Below are 20,042 nucleotides of genomic sequence, written 5' to 3' on the forward strand. Positions count from 1 at the left end.
GTTGTTTCTCCGTCGAGGTAGCCCAAATTGGGTGAACCACGTATATCTGTGTCTCTCTTGTTTTATGAATTTTCTGTGTTTATATTTCTGCAATATATTTTATGTGTTCCATTTCTCTGTAATATATAATTTTCTAACAGTGTGGGCTATAAATAAAAGGGAAAGAAGAGGAGAAAAAATCTAACCCTTCAGAATCTACAGAAGAAGAACCAATGGAAAAAGTGAAGAAGAATTCATGGACTGAGAGACCACTGGTAAAGCAGGGAAAGAGGGATGACCTCGACTCTCCGAAGTCCATTGAGAATAAACCTGAAGAAAAACCAAGGAAGAAGAAGAAGCCTCAGACCCTCGAGCTACAGACAAAGGAAGCATAAAAAGATGAGGAGGTGGTGGTGACAAGGGATATTGTGGGAAAAAAGCCTAAGTCAAAGAATGGCACTTCCACCTCAGCAAAACGATTTACCAAAAGGCAGGTTGTTTAGCTGGCAATAAAATATACTGCAGATGTAGAAGTATTGCCCGAGACACCGGATAAGAAGAAGGAGAAACACCACAACCCACCCAAAGGTAAAGAGAAGATCGAGTCAGCTGACTTTATTGGTGAGCAAGAAATGTCCTTTCAGGACTCCTCGCTGCATGGAAGCGGGAATAACATAGAAGGGGAACAACAAGAAAAGGAGGACCTTAGGTCCCCTCAATCTCTTTAAGGACATCAGGAAGGGTAAGTAACCCCTCAGATGAGGCAGTCTCTGCAAGAATTGGAATAAATCGTTAGCGAGCTCACCATTTTGGAGAGAGCCTTGAGAAAGGAAAATGAGACCTTGAAGGAGAACAACCTGCATATACAGAAATAGCATGAAGAGTGGGTCCAGAAAACGGCCAGAATTATGAAAAAGAAGTAGGCTAGGATCAACCATCTGAAAAAGAAGAACAAACTGTACAAGGGTCAAATTCCTGCAGAATCCACTGGTAACCAATTGAACCAGTTGGTAGAGGTAGCAAATCAGTTGGTTGTAGTAGATGCAGCTCATGATAAGGAATGATTTCTTTTTCATTCTTTTTTTCTCTTTTTGGGGAATATGCAATAGTTTTGCTTGCATAAGGGGCATGCAAGGAGCTAGGTGTGGGGGAGATGTTGGGACTTGGTTTTTCCCAATTTTGACACCTTTTTCCATACTTTACCTCTCCCATTTTGAACTATCTTTAACCCCTACTATGCATATTTCGGATATAATACTTATGTTTTTGCCAAAAGTGTGTCATAGGCTGAAGGTATGCAAATTAACACTAAAAATCATCTTTTACCTTAACTTTGAATATTCCTTAGCTAGTTGTTCTTTATTTAATTAAGATGCCAACTAATCTTGAGTTCCTGTGTAGATTTTATTTGATTTGGAAACATGCCCATAATTCCTACAGACAGTTGTGCGATTTTATTTCCTTCAAACACTCTGGATTTCTTGCAGTCACGGATTTCGTTTAACCACCTGGATTTCATGCAGCAACATTGGCGGTTATCCATGTTCCACGAATATCTAAGTCAAACGAGAACATTGGTTTTATGGGGAATATATCACATATGGTTGCTATCCTACTGGTTGTTTAATATTTGCTAACAACACCGCCTAGATTCAGAAGCCTTCTCTCATTGGCCATTTGGAGGAAAGCTACAACCATGTAACAAGTTTTCATCTAACCCGTGCTTTCAATCATGGATTAGGCCTAGTATGTATAAAATCAATATTTTGTAACAGCTGTGTTAGTCGATGGCTTAGATTAGTAGTCTCTTTTATTTCAAGCCATATATGGGCTTTGTAAATGTATAAATTATGTCCTAGTTTCGATGATGGGGGTTGTTAGATTGTTGGGTTGGTTTCAGCACAGACTGTGTATCAGATTGTACTCGACTATATTTTTCAAATTAATATAAAGATATATGTTCTATCTATTGCAGTGAGCAAGCTCTTCTAATTTGAAGGGGTTGTGAGTAAGGGAGGGCCCCCTTTGCTCACAACTCTCATAGTTTAGTTTTTATGCATTTTATTTATGTTATGTAGCAATAATTTATTTTTACAGCTAATGCACTCTTTCTAATATATCAACAACACTGGATTAAATGAACTAGTTTTTTGTTCATGTGTGGAATTCAGTTAATGAAGATTTGATTTCTAATGTTGATTGAATTTCTGAATTTGTTGTAAGTTGATTTCTATATCTTTTCTTAATCATCATCAACAATCTTAAGAGTTATAGAGGGAAGTTTGATCCACTCTATAGCCTTTGCTATTAAGTGATTGATGTAGGAAAGAGTCATTGGTTTTCTGTGATTGGCTAGTTAGATTAAATCAGCACTTACAATGTTAAGCCTGCATATACTTTGCATGCATTTCACAAGCTTACCTACATGGGTTGATGATTTATGTTAATCAAATTATAAGGCTATAATTTGACTCAAAAAATGGTTTAATTAATTATTCCTAGAAGAAAATCAAATAGATAGTGGTTTATTTAATTATTCTACATGGGTTTAACTATAAATTACTTAATAAGGGTGGTTTATTAGGTAATTTCTCACAGTGAAAGCAATTTTACTATGCTAAAATTTTCTTTACATGGTGTACTTCGATCCATCTAGTAATTTAGGCTAGATGATAAATTTTTTGGGGATAACAACCTTTGACTACCATCATGTCTATATAGACGGTCTTTCCTCCCAAAGTAATAGGGAACTTCGGAAGGATCCCTAAAGGTTGACTGGCTCCTCCGTTGAAAGCCAACATATTCTGGGTGACAGGCACAAGCTATGGGGATCCCAAAGCTTTCCAAGTAGTAGAATACATGATGTTAATATACGAACCTTCATCTAATAAAGTGCCATATACTACCATATTATAGGCTTGTACCGTAATCTGGAAAGGCACATAAGATGGGAGGCAGAATGCAGTCAATTAACTCCAATCAAAAGAAACAACAGAACTACTTGGTGGGGGTATCATAGGATTGCCCCCATGCTTTATAGGAATAGGAGAAGGACTCTCCTGAACAATTAGGATGGGAGGGCCACTCTTCAATTCATGATAATCTGAAGAGACGAGAAGAACGTGAGTAGTATGATCACTACTCTCTTCGGGAACAGAGTGAACAACTAAAGGCAAATCTAAGTCGACACTCTTCTCGACCAATGGTTGGTTGGGAACAGACACAAGAGATTCATACTCAAGAAGAGCAGGATGGGAAAGAGATGAATCCAAGCCAATCTCTTTACCAACTAGGAGAGGTGTGGTGAAGTAAAATTATAAGTGCGGACACGAACGAATTCCTCTAGCCTAATAATGGGTCTAGCCACAATAGATACATTCTATGGAAGATTTCCTTAGGTTAGAATCAATCAAGAGGGCCTACCTCTTGGTCGCTTATCCTATTTTATGATTTCCTCACTTTCTCGCTCCAGCTATGATTCTCTCGCTTCCTTCTTCAAGCTCCTGAAACAAGTAAACAACAACAGACAACAAACATAATAATAGACAAATTGCAATTCAACCTACTTAACAAGTCAAGAAACATTAAGCCATGAATATGTAATATTACAAAACATGTAGGAAATCAATCGATAGTTTCATATATTAATATCAAAGAAAGATTACAACCATTCGTCTTGATGTTGTAGTCTTCCTCTGACAAGACTAGGTTCTCTCACACCTCTGCTAGCATTCCACGATGGCTTCAAACAATAATAGTTTTAAAGCTCTTCCCTTTAGGCTTCACTCCAAACCAAAACACACTTCTCCCTCACACAACTAGATAGCTACAACTAGTAATAGCTTGCTTGTCTACTCCAAACCAAAATATCATCAACACTTAAACAAAAATCTACAACTATAACACTCACACTAGCTTGTGCTTGGGAAGAAGGGAGGTTTACATAGGAAATATGGATGGGAGATGGATCCTCTTCTCACGGGAGAAGGAATTATCCCTTGAGGTAGTTCCATAATTATAGGGGAAAGGAGCCCAAACTGTCATCCTCGACCCCATCCGGCCAAACCATTTACCAGACTCCCATTACGGAGCTTCTAGAGCTGGAAGCTTCGACTCTAATTTAAAAAAATTTACATAACAGGACCGGCACGTCTGAAACACAGCTCATTTGCTCCGGTCGGCCCAAGTAGTAGTGCTAATCTCTACACATCGGCGCGGGGAAGATAAATTCCATTAGCATCGGTCTTGTAAACAAGGAAAAACAGAAGTTTCAAGGGAAATGGTGCAAAAGGGAAATGATCTGCTCATGAAGAGGGACACAATTGGTGTTTCTTAATGAAGGTAAAGCATGCAGGGTTCACTGTAGAGGTCCTCCAGGATCAAGAAATGGGGAGTACAGGGACAGTGACAAAATTTTGTGTAACAATTGGCCCCTAAAGCGTGAAGGTTGAACTAGAGTGAGGGATGAAATGCTTTATAAATCAGTGTAGGGAACCAGTCTGCCGTCAAAAAACCTGTAAGAAAGTATAGATACATATACATAAATTGATATATCTATCAAATGATACACGAATCGTGGCATGGACGTAGCCATCCAGAGAATGATCATGTAAATGGATCCAGGTATGGGCGCAGCCATCCATCAGAGAGGATCATAATGAAACCAAGGTATCGTCGCGGCCATCCAATAATGAGAAGGATCACATATGATAACTCATGGTCTGGTCGCAGCCAACATGTGAAATAGACATGCATATCATCACAACCATGTCACACCACTTCGCAGCCTAGACTTTTGTGATCTGAGTCCAGGGTCTTGCACTCCAACACGACCCAATCAAAGTATAGATCCTAGCATGTGAATAGATGTGTTGATATCGAACATGCTAGAAAGTCGCTTGATTACCAATCAATGATGTAAATTGTTAACAAGCACAAGAGAAACCACCAATAATGGCAATGGTCCTTAAGGTACTATCAGCACAATCCACAGAATGTGAATACAGGAACTGAAGTCTAACACCCGTGAAATCACTCAATCGAAATCCAATGATATAAACTTGTCATCAAGTGTGAAGAACTTTACATTAGGGCATGCATGCTCTAAGGTACTAGAAGGGAGTCTCTCGGTCAACTTCCCGGATAATGAGTCGAAGTCAATAGAAAGTGACCATGTCGAAGGAGGGCCATAATGAATCCCACATCATCGACACAAGATGAGAGGATGCAAAATGATTTTGGATTATACAAAGAAACAGAGGTAAGTATAACTGCAAAAGGACAACTCTTGAACATATCAGCGACACAACTGGAAGTTTGGCAGCCTTTGGATCCATGGGATCAGTGGTCATGATGATGTGGCAGAGATCAAATGGAAGGAAAAAATGAATGGCCCAAACCCAGGAAGGTCAACGATGCAAAGGAGGATTTCCCAACCCGACACGAAGCAAAGAGTGTCATGTTCAAGAGTGAGTTGCCGACACAACTAATAGATTTCCAAATTTTCCCCCACCGTTTCTAGCAGGTACCCCAATTATTTTTAATCACAATCTTGAAGGGGATAGCATGTGCTTTCCCTGTAAGTTCATCCTTTGGACGAATCCGACCTAGTAAGTTTAACAAGCCATAGGAAGGAGAAGCTCATGTTTGTCATGGTGATGAATCCAATGTTGTTTAATAGCTTAACGAGTTTGACAAAGGTGTAACTCGGTATATTTTTCATGTTTAGAGCTTTTGAAAAAGACACGTAAAAGAAAACTCCACTTGGTCCCTTTTCATACATTTGTGTATCTCAAACCCAAAAAGGTAGAAAATGATACTTGAGAGAATCGCTTGATGATTTCAGTCAAGGAATACCTTTTTCATAATAGTGCGTCCCAACCCGAAAAGGGGGTAAACTTATACTATGTGCATGACGTTTCGCATTCGTTAACGAGTTCAAAACGATAAGGGCTTGGTCATCTTTTTGCTTTTAAAGGGTCAGAAAAGAGATTGAAAGCGAACCCCCCATTTTATTCTCTTTTACGAGTCAAAAGGGAAAAATACTCGGCAATATTTTCATTTGATTTTTTCGAGTCGAGAAAAGAGCTTAAAGGTGACTCGTCCTGGAGGAATGAGTGGTATAAAGGGTAGCAACTGGTTCCGGCAATGGTGGAACTGCTTAAAACATGTAATGGTCAAGAGGTTGGCTAATAAAACCACTCATCGTTGTGGTCCCTCAGGAAAGGAAAAACAACCAAGTGAAAGCATATGATCGGCCAAAGAGATAGTGGTAATGGAATGAAACAACCAAGGCTCATCTAGAAGAAATTAGCTAATAAAAATGGCAATCACAAGATGTAAATTGGGCATGGGTTCATTTTTACACAAGATCAAACCATGGAGAACTTTGCTTGGATTAAGTTTCATGTTTACACAAGATTGAAATGAAAAACTATGCTTTCTATAAGTGTGCATACCCCCATCATAATGACTCAATTTGAGATACATGCCCCCCAAGCTTTATTTCAGTCAACTAGGTGAATGGAATGAAGGTTCACTTACAAGATCTTGGAAAGACTCGACTGGGATTTTACGAGATCTTAATCAAGGGCTCGATTTGGAGAAGGGAGTTGCTTAATTTTTTTTAACGAGGTCGACATAGTAAAAGACCTATACTCAGACTCTTGTTTCATTTTTTAACGAGCTTGTCATAATACAAGGAACTATGCTTATGACTCCTATTTCATTTTTTAACGAGGTCGACATAGTAAAAGAACTATCCTCATGACCCTTTGTTTCATTTTTTAACGAGGTTGACACAAGACTAGGAACTATCCTCACGACTCCTATTTAATTTTTTAATGAGGTTGACACAAGACTAGGAACTATCCTCATGACTCCTATTTGATTTTTTAACAAGGTTGACACAAGACCAGGAACTATCCTCATACCCTTTGGTTCATTTTTTAACGAGGTTGATACAGGAATAAACTATCCTCAAACAGATGATCATGGACCATACGAGAACATGGCCCCCAAGAGGTCCTCTCTAGATGAGAGAACTACACTCTGGGAGGAATACATGTCAATAGGTACCAATGACAGATCAGGTTCCAATGCCCCCAGTACATAATGTACTATACCATCTGCGTGATCATCAGTAGATGCGGAGACGGAATGGGTAGCCACATAATTGACCTATGGTGAGGAAGGTATTGCTTGCAAACAAGATCCAATAGGGGATGATGGTTGCAAAGGAGGCACATGGCGACCAATGAATGACAGTTGATTAATAGTAAAAATTCTCCCTTCGTGCGTAAAACAGACCACACGAAAAAGCTAAGAAACAAGAGCTCCCATGACATAAACATAGTCGCATCCAAGGAGAAGATTGAAATCTAACAGACCTTGGACTACCATCACGTCTATATAGACGGTCTTCCCTCCCAAAGTAATAGGGAACTTCGAAAGGATCCCTAAATGTTGACTAGTTCCTTCGTTGAAAGCCAACAAACTCTGGGTGACAGGCACAAGCTGTGGGGAACCCAAAGCTTGCCAAGTAGTATAAGACATGATGCTGATAGATGCGCCTTCATCTAATATAGTGTCAGGTACTACCATATTATAGGCTTGTACTGTAACCTAGAAAGGCACATAAGATGGTAGGTGGAAAGCAGTCAAGTTACTCCAATCGAAAGAAATGATAGAACTACTTGGTGGGGGCATCATATGATTGCCCCCATGCTGTACAGGAATAGGAGAAGGACTCTCCTAAAAAACCGGGATGGGAGGGTCACGCTTCGATTCATGAGAATTTGAGGAAACGAGAAGAACATGAGCAGTATGATCACCACTCTCTTCCGAAACCGAGTGAGCAACTGGTGGCGGAACCAAGTTGAAACTCTTTTTGACCGATGGTTGGTCAAGAACAAACACAAGAGAGTCATTCTTGGGAAGACGAGGATGGACAAGAGATGAATCCAATTTAATCTCTTTAGCAACCGGGAGAGGGTCAGAAGAAAGCCTCTGATAACCAATAGGAAGTTGGGGTGGAGGAGCTGCAAGGTTTCCAAAAACTTTGGAAGCTTTATCCATGAGAGGAAAAAGGTGAAGAAGATGCTCTCCTTCACATAACCTACAGGGGAATCTAATATTCCCTTTCTTCTTACCATCATTAGCTGAAGGTGTAGCATCGACATGATCTCCAGAGGTCGATGGGGATGGTCGATCTAGATTTTGAGACCATACCTCTAAGACTCTAGGAATGTCAGGACAGTGTCTAAGGAGATGGTCACCCCTACATAGCCTGCAAGGGAATTTTACCTTCTGTGAAGGATTAGAAGGTTTGTCGATGAGGGATGCATTTGGAGTAATAGTCACACAGTTGGCCTCTCGCTTTTCTGTCTTCTTCTTCTTCATCCTCTTCTTCTTCTTCTTAGCCTCTTGGTTATTGGATTTCAAACTTTCACCAGGCAAAGTAGAAGAGGAGGGTGAAGAAATAGGGGACGAAGGCAAGGGGTCAACCTGAGAATCATCGTGACATGATTCAAATGAAGGAGATGGCGGGGCAGGAGTTCGGACACTTGGGATCACCGAGGTTGAAAATAACCAGACAGGTAAACCAATGGTTAACCCAGGAAGGGACAACGTTGCCATATAAGGAGCACCATCATTTCCAAAAGAAGGAAAAGGACTAGGACTCGGGGTAGAAGAAGGAGGTGCAACTTCTTTCTCTTTCCTAGTTTCCGGAGCTGGAGTTTGATAGTCTTTCGATCGGGTAGCCACATTAATGGGCATGCTCATCATGAACACTTGAGATCCAGAGGAAGCAGATCGGGGTTGGTCTACCATTTGGGTCTGCTGAGATGAAAATGGCTCTTTGAGGACAACAGGGGTCCCTTTGAGCAAGTGACTAACTTCGTATCATTGAGGACAATCCTTAGTGTAGTGATCCTCCTCGTAAATGAGGCAAGGATACTTAGGTTTTCGTTGCGAAGATTCGCTAGTAGACAATTTGGGAGGACCCTGTTTTGGGGCATCGGCTTTAGCTTTTCCTTTTCCTTTCTTTTTTCCTTTTCGAGGATTTGTCCACTGTGATAGACTAGACAGCATGGACCTCTGAGGTTTTACCATGGCCAAGTGGATTTTGAGATGAACTATTAGGAGCAGCATTCAAGACCAACTTCTGTTTGGAAGAAGTTTTAGCAGGGGTCTAGGATACTAAACCAATAACTCCATCAATGGGAGGAACAGCTGGTGAATTTGACGTTGTGGTATCGAATGATGGCCACGGAGCATTATATAATAACTCGTATAAAGTGCCAAATTGAGAGTAAACTAGATCCAAGTACTGGGCACGAGCGATGGCTTGCTCTTCAGTAACGCATCCACCCATAGCTATATCATGAGCAATTGGGGCTACAAATGATTTGGTAAACCATTCAGTGAGCAATTTATCAGCAATCTCGAATTTGATTAGGCAACGTCTATGTCTCCATTCATGGATGTGATCAGAGATGTCTGTCACAGTATCTTTCTTAAGTAATGTGAGCAAATAGGTGCCAGTTTCATTGCGAATAGGCAATTGAAAATGCATGAGGAAAGCCATGGCTAAAGAGTTAAAGTCATGGTAAGTACTTCGAGGTAGCTCGATGTACCATTTCGCTGTAGCACCTGTGAGGGTTTGTTGGAAAAGACGAAGACAAATGGAATCGTCCATGTATGAGTTCGACGAGCACCAGAGGTGATATGTCATCACATGGGCCTGAGGATCTTCTTTAGCTTTTCCATCAAACTTTGGGAAATCACTTGGTATCTTGGATGGCACCGGAGGCCAGTACGATGAATGAAGGATCATATCATTCGTAAGGCACGATACATTTGGCAACTCAAGTGTAGCCAAGAAAGGTAATTGAGTGTTAAAAGGCATGGGAGGTCGATAAGCGGGTCCGTAGGGAGGAGCCCATCCCTGCTGGTAAGGATTTTGGCCCCACAGTGGGGGATTTTGGCCATATGGCATCTGAGGCTACCCCCATTGTGGATTACCTTGACCATAGGGAGGATTTTGACCTTGAATACCTTAAAACTATCTAAGCATAGGTTGCTGATAAGCAACGTACAGGTTAAAAGGCTATTGAGCCTGTTGACCTTAGACATATGGATATGGAACATGTTGTCCTTGAACATATAGCTGATGAACATGTTGTCCCTAAATAAGAGGATTCTAGACCTGCAGTCCTTGGGCATAAGGTTGATACACTTGTTGCCCTTGGACATAGGGATTTTGTACCTGGTTCCCTTGGCCGATAAGATTCTAAACCTGTTGACCTAGGACATGTGGTTTTTGGGCTTGCTGCTGTAGGACTTGACCTTGACCATGCCCCTGCAAGGGTTGACCTTGTTGGTATGTATACAAGGGTTGTTGCTACCCTGGTTGGTTTTGCTACTGCAAGGGTTGACCTTGCGGTTACAAAATTTGTCCCTGGGGTTACAGAGGTTGGCCCTACGAGGGTATGGGTTGAGAGGTGTGCAGAGCATATTGCATCTACTGTTGCACGGCTTGCTGCAATTGTTGTAAGGATTGACCTTGCGGTTGTTGCAGGTGACCTTGCTGCGAGATAATTTTCCCTTGTTGTTGCGCGAAGAGCCCTTGTTGCAACAAAGGTTGCCCTTGTGGTAACAAAGGCTTCCCTTGTTGTTGTAGAGGTTGTCCTTGTTGTTGCAAGGGTACTTGAACAGTGCCCGGGAAATTACCGAACTGAATTTGGTCGTAGCTAGGCTGGATGTACTACCCAGATTGGAGGGTGTAAGGTTGATTAACCAATCCTTGAGAACCATATGGAACGTAAGGATTTTGGTATTGGACCTGAGCCCCATAGAGCTGCTGATACTGAACATTGCTCGATCCAGACAGACCAGCGGGATTCTGAACCTGTTGGTGTTGAAAAGTGTGCAACAAGAAATGCTTGTTGAGAGTGAAACAAGATGATGGAGCTTATTGGAAAGGAGTCGCCTTCACGAAGTGGGACCGCAAGCAAATTATGGTGCAAGTTCTATTTTTGGATCCCAGCAGGGATGATCACAGCAGAAGTGACCACAATAGGGATGATAACAGCAGGAGTGACCACAGTAGGAGTGACCACAGCAGGAGTGATCATAGCAGGAGTGATCACAACGGGAGTGATCAAAGTCTATTTTTAGACTGGCTAGTCAAAAATAGAAAAGTCAAATATTATTGTCTCATAATAATATTTAGACTATAAACTTTATCTTATCCTCTTGGAGCACTTCAGTTTGAGCTACAGATGTGGCACATGCAGCTATCAAAAGGAAATACGTTTTTCTTATGAGTCAGTTGGGCTATTGCATGCATGCCATCAGTTAGAACTCATGTGGTTGAGTTCTGTGGAGTTGGATGTGGAGTTGATGGAGTTGTGTTCAGTTTGACTTAGTTGAGCTAGTTGTATTTAGTCTAACTGATCAATAGACTAAGTGATGAGTTGTGTGAATTAGTTATTAATTAATTCACTAATTATTAACTCATAATGCAACTGAAGAATACATCAGTTAACTCAGTGCATGTACAGTTCAGTGGAGACAGGTGTTAGAGGTTGAGATTGCTATCAGTTGTGCATGAGATTGTGCACATGCATGGGATTGAGTTATGCCAATGATCTCTGCGTAGTGTGGGCCAATACCAAGTGAAATATAGCTTGTGCTCACGTGATTTATAGTGTGGGTGATTTTCACAAGGTAAATAGGAGTTTGGATCAGCCATTCTCATTCATTCTCAGCAGGTATTGTGCAGTGGAGGTAGGCAAGCAGCGAAGGAGATTTGGAGATCAGATCTGAGCTGTATTGTGTGTAACAGGTGGAGATAGTACTGAGTACTTGTGAGGAGTATTGTACTATGTTTGTTACATGTTCTCAATCAATATAATATACAGATAGTTGGGGTTTTTAGCGAGATGCTTTCCCCGGGAAAATACTGTGTTGATATATGTGATTGATGCTTCTATGTGCGCATGTTATTGTTTCTGCTTCTATAAATTGATGATCAACGTAGAGGAGGTTATCTATTATGCATGTATTCTGCAATAGTGTATAATCGGGATAATATCTTTGAATATGTGTCATATTATTCAAAATTTCTACATGGTATCGGAGCTGTTGATCATCAGATCTATTATTCAGTAAGTGTTTACATTTTATTTCTTCAGGCAGAGTCTGTAATCGGGCCAGGTAGCCTCTGGATTCATCCTTCTTTTGGAAGGTGAGATATCCGGTAAAAGCCCATACAGTCAATCTTTGTACGAGAAATACTTTGTTCTCACAAATTCTAGATCAGAAGCGGTTGAGTTTTGAGCTGGTGGAATGGCGCTCAAGGATAAACTCAGAAACATTAAGTGTGAGAATGGAGACAGTATGCCCCAGTATCTCACGAAGTTCACCCAATGTCGGGATGAGCTGGGAAGTGTGGGGGTGACTATCGGATGAGGATGGTGAGTCTAGCACTCCTTGACCTTCCTAAGAGTTGGCATAGCTACCAGGACTCGGTGAATGGAAGGGAGAAACTGCCAATATGGGAGAGACTTTGGTCGGATCTTGTGTAAGAGGAGATTAGACAGAGCACCAGAGATGGTTCTTCATCCATGCAGGATGAGGAGAACTGTGCCTTAGCGAGTAAGGTGAAGAAGGGGAAGGAGAAGGGTTCTCTTTCCGAATCCAGTTCTTCCAATGATGGGAAGAAGGTTGACAAGTCAAAGGTGCGATGCTTTCGTTGTCATGAGTTGGGCCATTATGCTACTAATTTCCCAAAGAAGAAGTCCAAGAAGGGATATAGGGAAGGATCTGAAGGTGAGGCAGCCTCACTTGCTTCACAGTTTGATTTGGACTTCACACTTTTCGCATGCATGGTTTCATCCATGGTGGGAAGTGGTTGGTTTCTTGACAGTGGAGCTTCTTTCCACATGACTGGTGACAAAAGTTTGTTCAGTACTTTGGAGGAGAAATATCTCCAGATACTCATAGTGATGGGTAATGATGAGAAGTATAGTGTCTCAGGTGTAGGCACAGTTATTTTTCAGAGGGAGCATGGAGCTCGCATTACCTTGACCGATGTCAAGTATGTACCAGGACTAAAGAGAAACTTGGTGTCGATCACGATGCTGGAAGACAGAGGCTGTGATGTAGTCTTTAGTAAGGGAAAGGTTTTCCTTAGACACATCATCACTAGAAAGGTGAAGCAGATTGGTTCACAGGTCAAGAACCTGTATGCTCTTGAGGTTCAAGATGCATGCAAAGCCTTGAGCAGCGAGGCAACTGATGGAGACTTGGTGGTTGAGAGGGAGGGTATATTACCTCTCAACATGCAGAGCCAGAAGAAGTCTCAGACAATTGTGGAGGAGCCACGATTGGTGCAACAGCTTCAGGAGGTTGTGGAGCAGCCACAATAAGGGAAGCTGAGAGGAGATCGAGTAGAGACATCTACTCATGCAGAGACCTCCAGTAGGGGGAAAATTCAAGCCAAGTGGGCTGAGGGATCGCATGCAGCCATACCTCCAGGTAGGAGGTGGGGTGATGTGGATTTATTGTCCCAAGGAGGAGGGGCAGGATCCTTGAGGTACCCAACCTCTTGGATGAGACCTTGCTACAGGAGCCCCGATGTGTAGTAGCAGGAATTGACTGATTGGGTAGAGACAGATGTGGATGGAGTGGCAGAGAGAGCGACAGTGTAGGGAATCCCAGGACAACGCATAGCTAGCAGGCTGCAGCAATGCGAGAGGCACAAGTGTTTTGCACAGTGCTAGGTGGCATAGAGAGGTGTGCAATGGTACGAGATGCATGGAGATGTTGCAGTAGCGCAAATGTCAGAGAGGGAGCACTTGTCAGTAGCAGGTAGAGCTTCAGCATCAGAGGATGTTTCTAGCCCAACAGGGAGGTCAGTTGGGAGGTGCAGTGCGGATGTAATGCTGGGAGATAGAACTAGCAACAGCACAGATGCAGTTAGAGATCAAAGTGAAAGAGGCTAGAGCAGTCATATACTGAAGAACATGGAGATGCAGAGTTTTTAGTCGACAGAGGCAATAGTAGTTAGAGACTTTGATGACAGAGCAAGTGGACCGGCCAGATGTGTTGCATGGAGAACATTCCAGAGTTACAGGATCGGGTTTGAGAGGAAGCCTTTCTTGTTGAGAGGGAGTGTTGAAAAGTGTGCAACAAGAAATTCTTGTTGAGAGTGCAACAAGATGATGGAGCTTAGTGGAAAGGAGTCGCCTTCACGAAGTGGGCCCACAGGCAAATTATGGTGCAAGTTCTATTTTTGGATCCCAGCAGGGATGATCACAGCAGGAGTGACCACAGCAGGGATGATCACAGCAGGAGTGAGCAAAGCAGGAGTGATCACAGCAGGAGTGATCACAGCAGGAGTGATCACAGCAGGAGTGATCAAAGTCTATTTTTAGACTGGCTAGTCAAAAATAGAAAAGTCAAATATTATTGTCTCATAATAATATTTAGACTATAAAATTTATCTTATCCTCTTGGAGCACATCAATTTGTGCTACAGATGTGGCACATGCAGCTGTCAAAAGGAAATACGTTTTTCTTATGAGTCAGTTGAGCTATTGCATGCATGACATCAGTTAGAACTCATGTGGTTGAGTTCTGTGGAGTTGGATGTGGAGTTGATGGAGTTGTGTTCAGTTTGACTTAGTTGAACTAGTTGTATTTAGTCTAACTGATCAATAGACTAAGTGATGAGTTGTGTGAATTAGTTATTAATTAATTCACTAATTATTAACTCATAATGCAACTGAAGAATACATCAGTTAACTCAGTGCATGTACAATTCAGTGGAGACAGGTGTTAGAGGTTGAGATTGCTATCAGTTGTGCATGAGATTGTGCACATGCATGGGATTGAGTTATGCCAATGATCTCTACGTAGTGTGGGCCAATACCAAGTGAAATATAGCTTGTGCTCACGTGATTTACAGTGTGTGTGATTTTCACAAGGTAAATAGGAGTTTGGATCAGCCATTCTCATTCATTCTTAGCAGGTATTGTGCAGTGGAGGCAGGCAAGCAGTGGAGGAGATTCGGAGATCAGATCTGACCTGTATTGTGTGTAACAGGTGGAGATAGTACCGAGTACTTGTGAGGAGTATTGTACTATGTTTTTTACAAGTTCTCAATCAATATAATATACAGATAGTTGGGGTTTTTAGTGAGATGCTTTCCCCGCGAAAATACTGTGTTGATATGTGTGATTGATGCTTCTATGTGCGCATGTTATTGTTTCTGCTTCTGTAAATTGATGATCAACGTAGAGGAGGTTATGTATGATGCATGCATTCCACAATAGTGTATAATCGGGATAATCTCTATGAATATGTGTCATATTATTCAAAATTTCTATAGTTGGTACTAGACATTGCTTGATCTAGTAGGATCAACAGCATTATAAATAATACCAGAAGAAGGTTGGTTTATACCAAGCATGTGGGCTTATGAGACTCTCACATTAGTGGCACCTAAAACCATAGAAATATTTATATTCGGCCCCCTAGGCAGTGGCACAATCTCGCCACTGACTAGCGGGATGGAGGAACTAACAGAGACAATCTTTGAAACTTCTGGTTATGTCTGACGTGTAACTAGGATCGATGATACAAGAGTATTCGAAACGGTGTGTTGCACTAGGACTGAAGTAACAGCCTGTTGGGAAGTCGTGTTCGTGACGAGTGGACCTGATGTAGGCCTAATGCTTGATGCCCATACAGGATTATGGTAAAGTGATGAGGCACTAGGTGTGCTTGAAACCAAGTGCCCCAAAGACACATAGTTGGGTGGAAAACTGGCGGGAATACCTTCCAAAAAAGGGAAACCCTCAGGAGGAAACTACAATTTCAATTCTTCCCCCTCAACAGTGTGTGGAGTAGAAACTTCAGACTCATCCGAAGAAGTGACTGGAGCATCGCCTTCAGGTTCCATGTTTGAAAACAAACGATGATGAATGGCCGAATTTTACTGGGGGGTAGTCCCAAAGGAACACCCGGCTAGTCATATGGACTGTAAGGACGTGGTGGTGATATCTCAACAACATCAAACAGAGGGTTTGGAGGAAAGATTACCAGTCCAAGCTGACCGTCGATGGTCAGTGAGTTCTCTAGAGTTCGAACAGGATTGTCCAGAGATTTCGGACCAAGATCAACAGATCACCTTGTATCGAAAGTAGGTGGAGGATGAGATGACAATGGTTGAACACTCAAAACAATTGTGAGTTCAACATTTTTTTCCTTGAGTGACTCTAGTAACTCAGGAAATGGCTCCTCAGACAATCTTTCAGATGGAGGAGAGGAAGAGGAATTGGGTGAACCAGATGGTTCAACCACAATGACCTTGTCTTAGTCAACGAAACAAATAACTTCAAGGCTTTAAAATGTCCTTTTAAGAGAACTCATGATTTGGTTAAAAGACTAACAGGATGTTCTCGATCATGGGCAATCAATTATTAAGACGCATAAAACACCGTTGCTCTTTCATTTTTTAAGAGTCGAGAAAGAAACAAAGATGAATCCATCGCTTTTGATTGGAAATGAGCTCGAAAGAACAAGTGCTCTGGTGATCTTTTAAATTTAATGAGTCAAAAATATCAAATGACTGCTCTAGATGATCTAGGTAAATAGGATTACCAGGCAACCGTGAACTACAGAATACCTCCTGGCGAACCAAGAAGTACAAGCAGGCAATCACCCTGAATGTTGTGTTTGGTGTATCATGTTTGTGAGGTGGACGACTTGGCTTCCTAAGGATAAAAGGATTGCAGCCTAGTGGGGTCTCCTATTATATGCTCGTCGATATAGGGAGCACAAGTCCATACTAGCGATGTCTAATTCCGAAGCTAATGATAGTTGTTATGTTTAAGGACGATGGAACACATCTCTAGCCTAGAACTTCTAGATATGATCGTTAATGTCAAATGCGCCTTAGGTTAATTGAATTCATTTTAAAGTTGATCTTGAGTTAAATTTCAGTTTTCAGGTCTTAGCGATGCTACTTGAAAAGCCTTCAAATGCAACTAAATGAGACAATACCCTTTCAATTCGATGAAATGCTTACACTAGAGAGGGTAGAAACCACTCAATCAAATGAAAACAATCAAGCAACTGAAAACGAAATGATCTTTCACTACTTTACTTTTTCAAAAAATAAACTAATGAAAAATGCATTCCAATTCCTAATTTCCTAACAAGCACTTATCTATTAGTCCTTTCAAAAACAAAAATTGTCTTCCTTTTTCAAATGTCGATGCAATTCTAGTCTTTAAAAAGATGCAAATTATCATAACATAATGATGCAACAAGCTAGAATTTCATACTTTTTCATGAAACAACGAAAAAATCTTTTTGCATACAATCTTTCAGTGAAAAAGTTCTCGAGAAAATAAGCTCCCCAAGCAGATGAAAACACAAAAAGAGAAGTTCGTTTAGGTCAATGAAACACCGAATTTACCGAACACAAGACCGATAATGTAATCTATGCCAGAAAAGAAACGTTCAGGCAAGTAAATGAAACTTTTTCAAACTTGTACAAAAGAGGTCAAAGTCATAAAAAGGACCAAAACAAAATGCAAAGAGTAAACACACCTACAACCTAACTTAGTGAGTTCTCAAACCATTAAATGGATGACCAACTAGATACCCTAGTGTCGCTCACCACTCAATGACTCAATCAATCAAACAAAAAGATGACAAGCCCACAAGCAAACAAAACCAAATGAAAAGTAGCTTTCTAATGAGGGAGAAAACAATGCAAAAAGCTTATGGGGTCAAAACCACAAGAACAGAACACACTGACCAATATTGGGTTGAAGCCCTAATCTTCACTTACAGGCATTGCCGCTACTGCCTAACTGACAACAAGCGCTAGAGGTTGGTCATCGCGATTTTTTCTCAGCTACTCGCGTTGGTCAGCGCAACTATCAGTGGATTAAGCATGCTGGTTGAGGTAGCTAAGGAAAAATAATAATAAAAAAATTGAAAACAAGGACCTGGTCTGCTACTATGAATTTTATACTCAGACCAGTAAACAAGATAAAAGAAACAGAACCAAAGGGAAAACATGAAACTAGAAAAGTTCTCATGAAATCATGAAATTCAAGACAAACAAAAGGATTGGGATCCCTAGTGGAGTCGCCAATTTGTGGTGAAGTAAAATTATAAGTGCGGACACGAACGAATTCCTCTAGCTCGATAATGGGTCTAGCCACAACAGATACATTCTATGGAAGATTTTCTTAGTTTAGAATCAATCAAGAGGGCCTACCTCTTTGTCGCTTATCCTGTTTGATGATGTCCCTGCTTGATCACTCCAACTATCTCTTGCTTCCTTCTTCAAGCTCCTAAAACAAGTAAACAACAACAGACGACAAACATAATAATAGACAAATTTCAATTCAACCTACTTAACAAGTCAAGAAACATTAAGCCATGAATATGTAATATTACAAAACATGTAGGAAATCAATCGATAGTTGCATATATTAATATCAAAGAGAGATTACAACCATTCATCTTGATGTTGCAGTCTTCCTCTGACAAGACAAGGTTCCCACACACTTCTGCTAGCATTCCACAATGGCTTCAAACAATAATAGTTTCAAAATCTCTTCCCTTTAGGCTTCACTCCAAAACAAAACACACTTCTCCCTCACACAACTAGATAGCTACAACTAGTAATAGCTTGCTTGTCTACTCCAAACCAAAATAGCATCAACACTCAACCAAAACTCTGCAACTATAACACTCACACTAGCTTGTGCTTGGGAAGGAGGGAGTTTTATATAGGAAATATGGATGGGATATGGATCCTCTCCTCATGGGAGAAGGACTTATCCCTTGAGGTAGTTCCATCATTATAGGGGAAAGGAGCCCAAACTGTCATCCTCGACCCCATCCGGCCAAACCGTTTACCAGACTTACGTTACCGAGCTTCTAGAGCTGGAAGCTTCGGCTATAATTTAAAAAACTTTCCATAACAGGACCGGCACGTCTGAAACACAGCTCAGTCACTCCAGTCGACATGAGGAGTAGTGCTAATCTCTGCACATCAGTACGAGGAAGACAAAGGCCTTTAGCATCGGTCTTGTAAACTGGGCAAAATAGAAGTTTCAGGGGAAATGGTGCAAAAGGGAAATGATCTGCTCATGAAGAGGGACTGTTACACAAAAACATCATCACCATGATTATTTGCAGTCAGTATGGGTTTATCATCACTTTTACTATCCTCCTAAGCAAGTCTCAGAGCTCAGTTCTTCAAATCAAGCTTTGGAAATGAGAGAAAGACTTTAAAAATCAATGTAACTCTGGTTCCGCACTTTCTCTCATGGTCACCTGCGGTCCCGCACCTTCTGTGTACAAAAACTGCGGACCTGCCCGCTCTGTCCCTAACAGTGTAGGTGTGGACCCCTGTGAAAATCAAAAGGCGCAAGTTTTATCTTAAAAAACTCACTTTGGGTTAATTCTAGAGGTTTCTAGAAGGAATTTTGACGTGGATTGTTCACTCTGAGGTGGTTCATGCATCCCAAAAGAGAAGGAGCTAATCCCTTGATGAGAGGAGCTATCCCTTTAAAGGAGGGCTTTATCCCTTTGAAGGAGGACCTAGTAACCTCCCTCCATTGCACTATAAGTACAAGCATTGGGTTGGTTGATAGGGAGGTTAGAAGCTAAACATTTTTGAGGGTAAATGCTGGTGAAATCAAGACTTCCTAGTTGAGCTTAAGAGGAGAGATCACACATCTTTTTGGCTTCATTGGGGAGTGAGTGAAACTTGTCAAAGTAGAGGAGACTTCTTGCTGGACCCTGGGAGGAGCTTGTACAACGTCAAGGCAAAGGTTGTAAAGTTCTTCTTCTTTTGAATTAATACAATCAAACTCATTTTTCTCAACAAGTATCTTATGTTATTTGTTTCATGGACTCCTTGACTTTCATGTTAAATATGTTTTATGCAATTGGCTTTTCAGGTGCTATTTAATTTGTTTGCCTTGTTTGTGTTTGCAGATTCGCGAAAAGGAGCTCATTTG

The sequence above is a fragment of the Pinus tabuliformis genome, chromosome 3_2 (assembly GCF_031772625.1).
Source record: "Pinus tabuliformis cultivar Carrire ecotype Pingquan chromosome 3_2, CPIR1, whole genome shotgun sequence".
NCBI lineage: Eukaryota > Viridiplantae > Streptophyta > Pinopsida > Pinales > Pinaceae > Pinus > Pinus tabuliformis.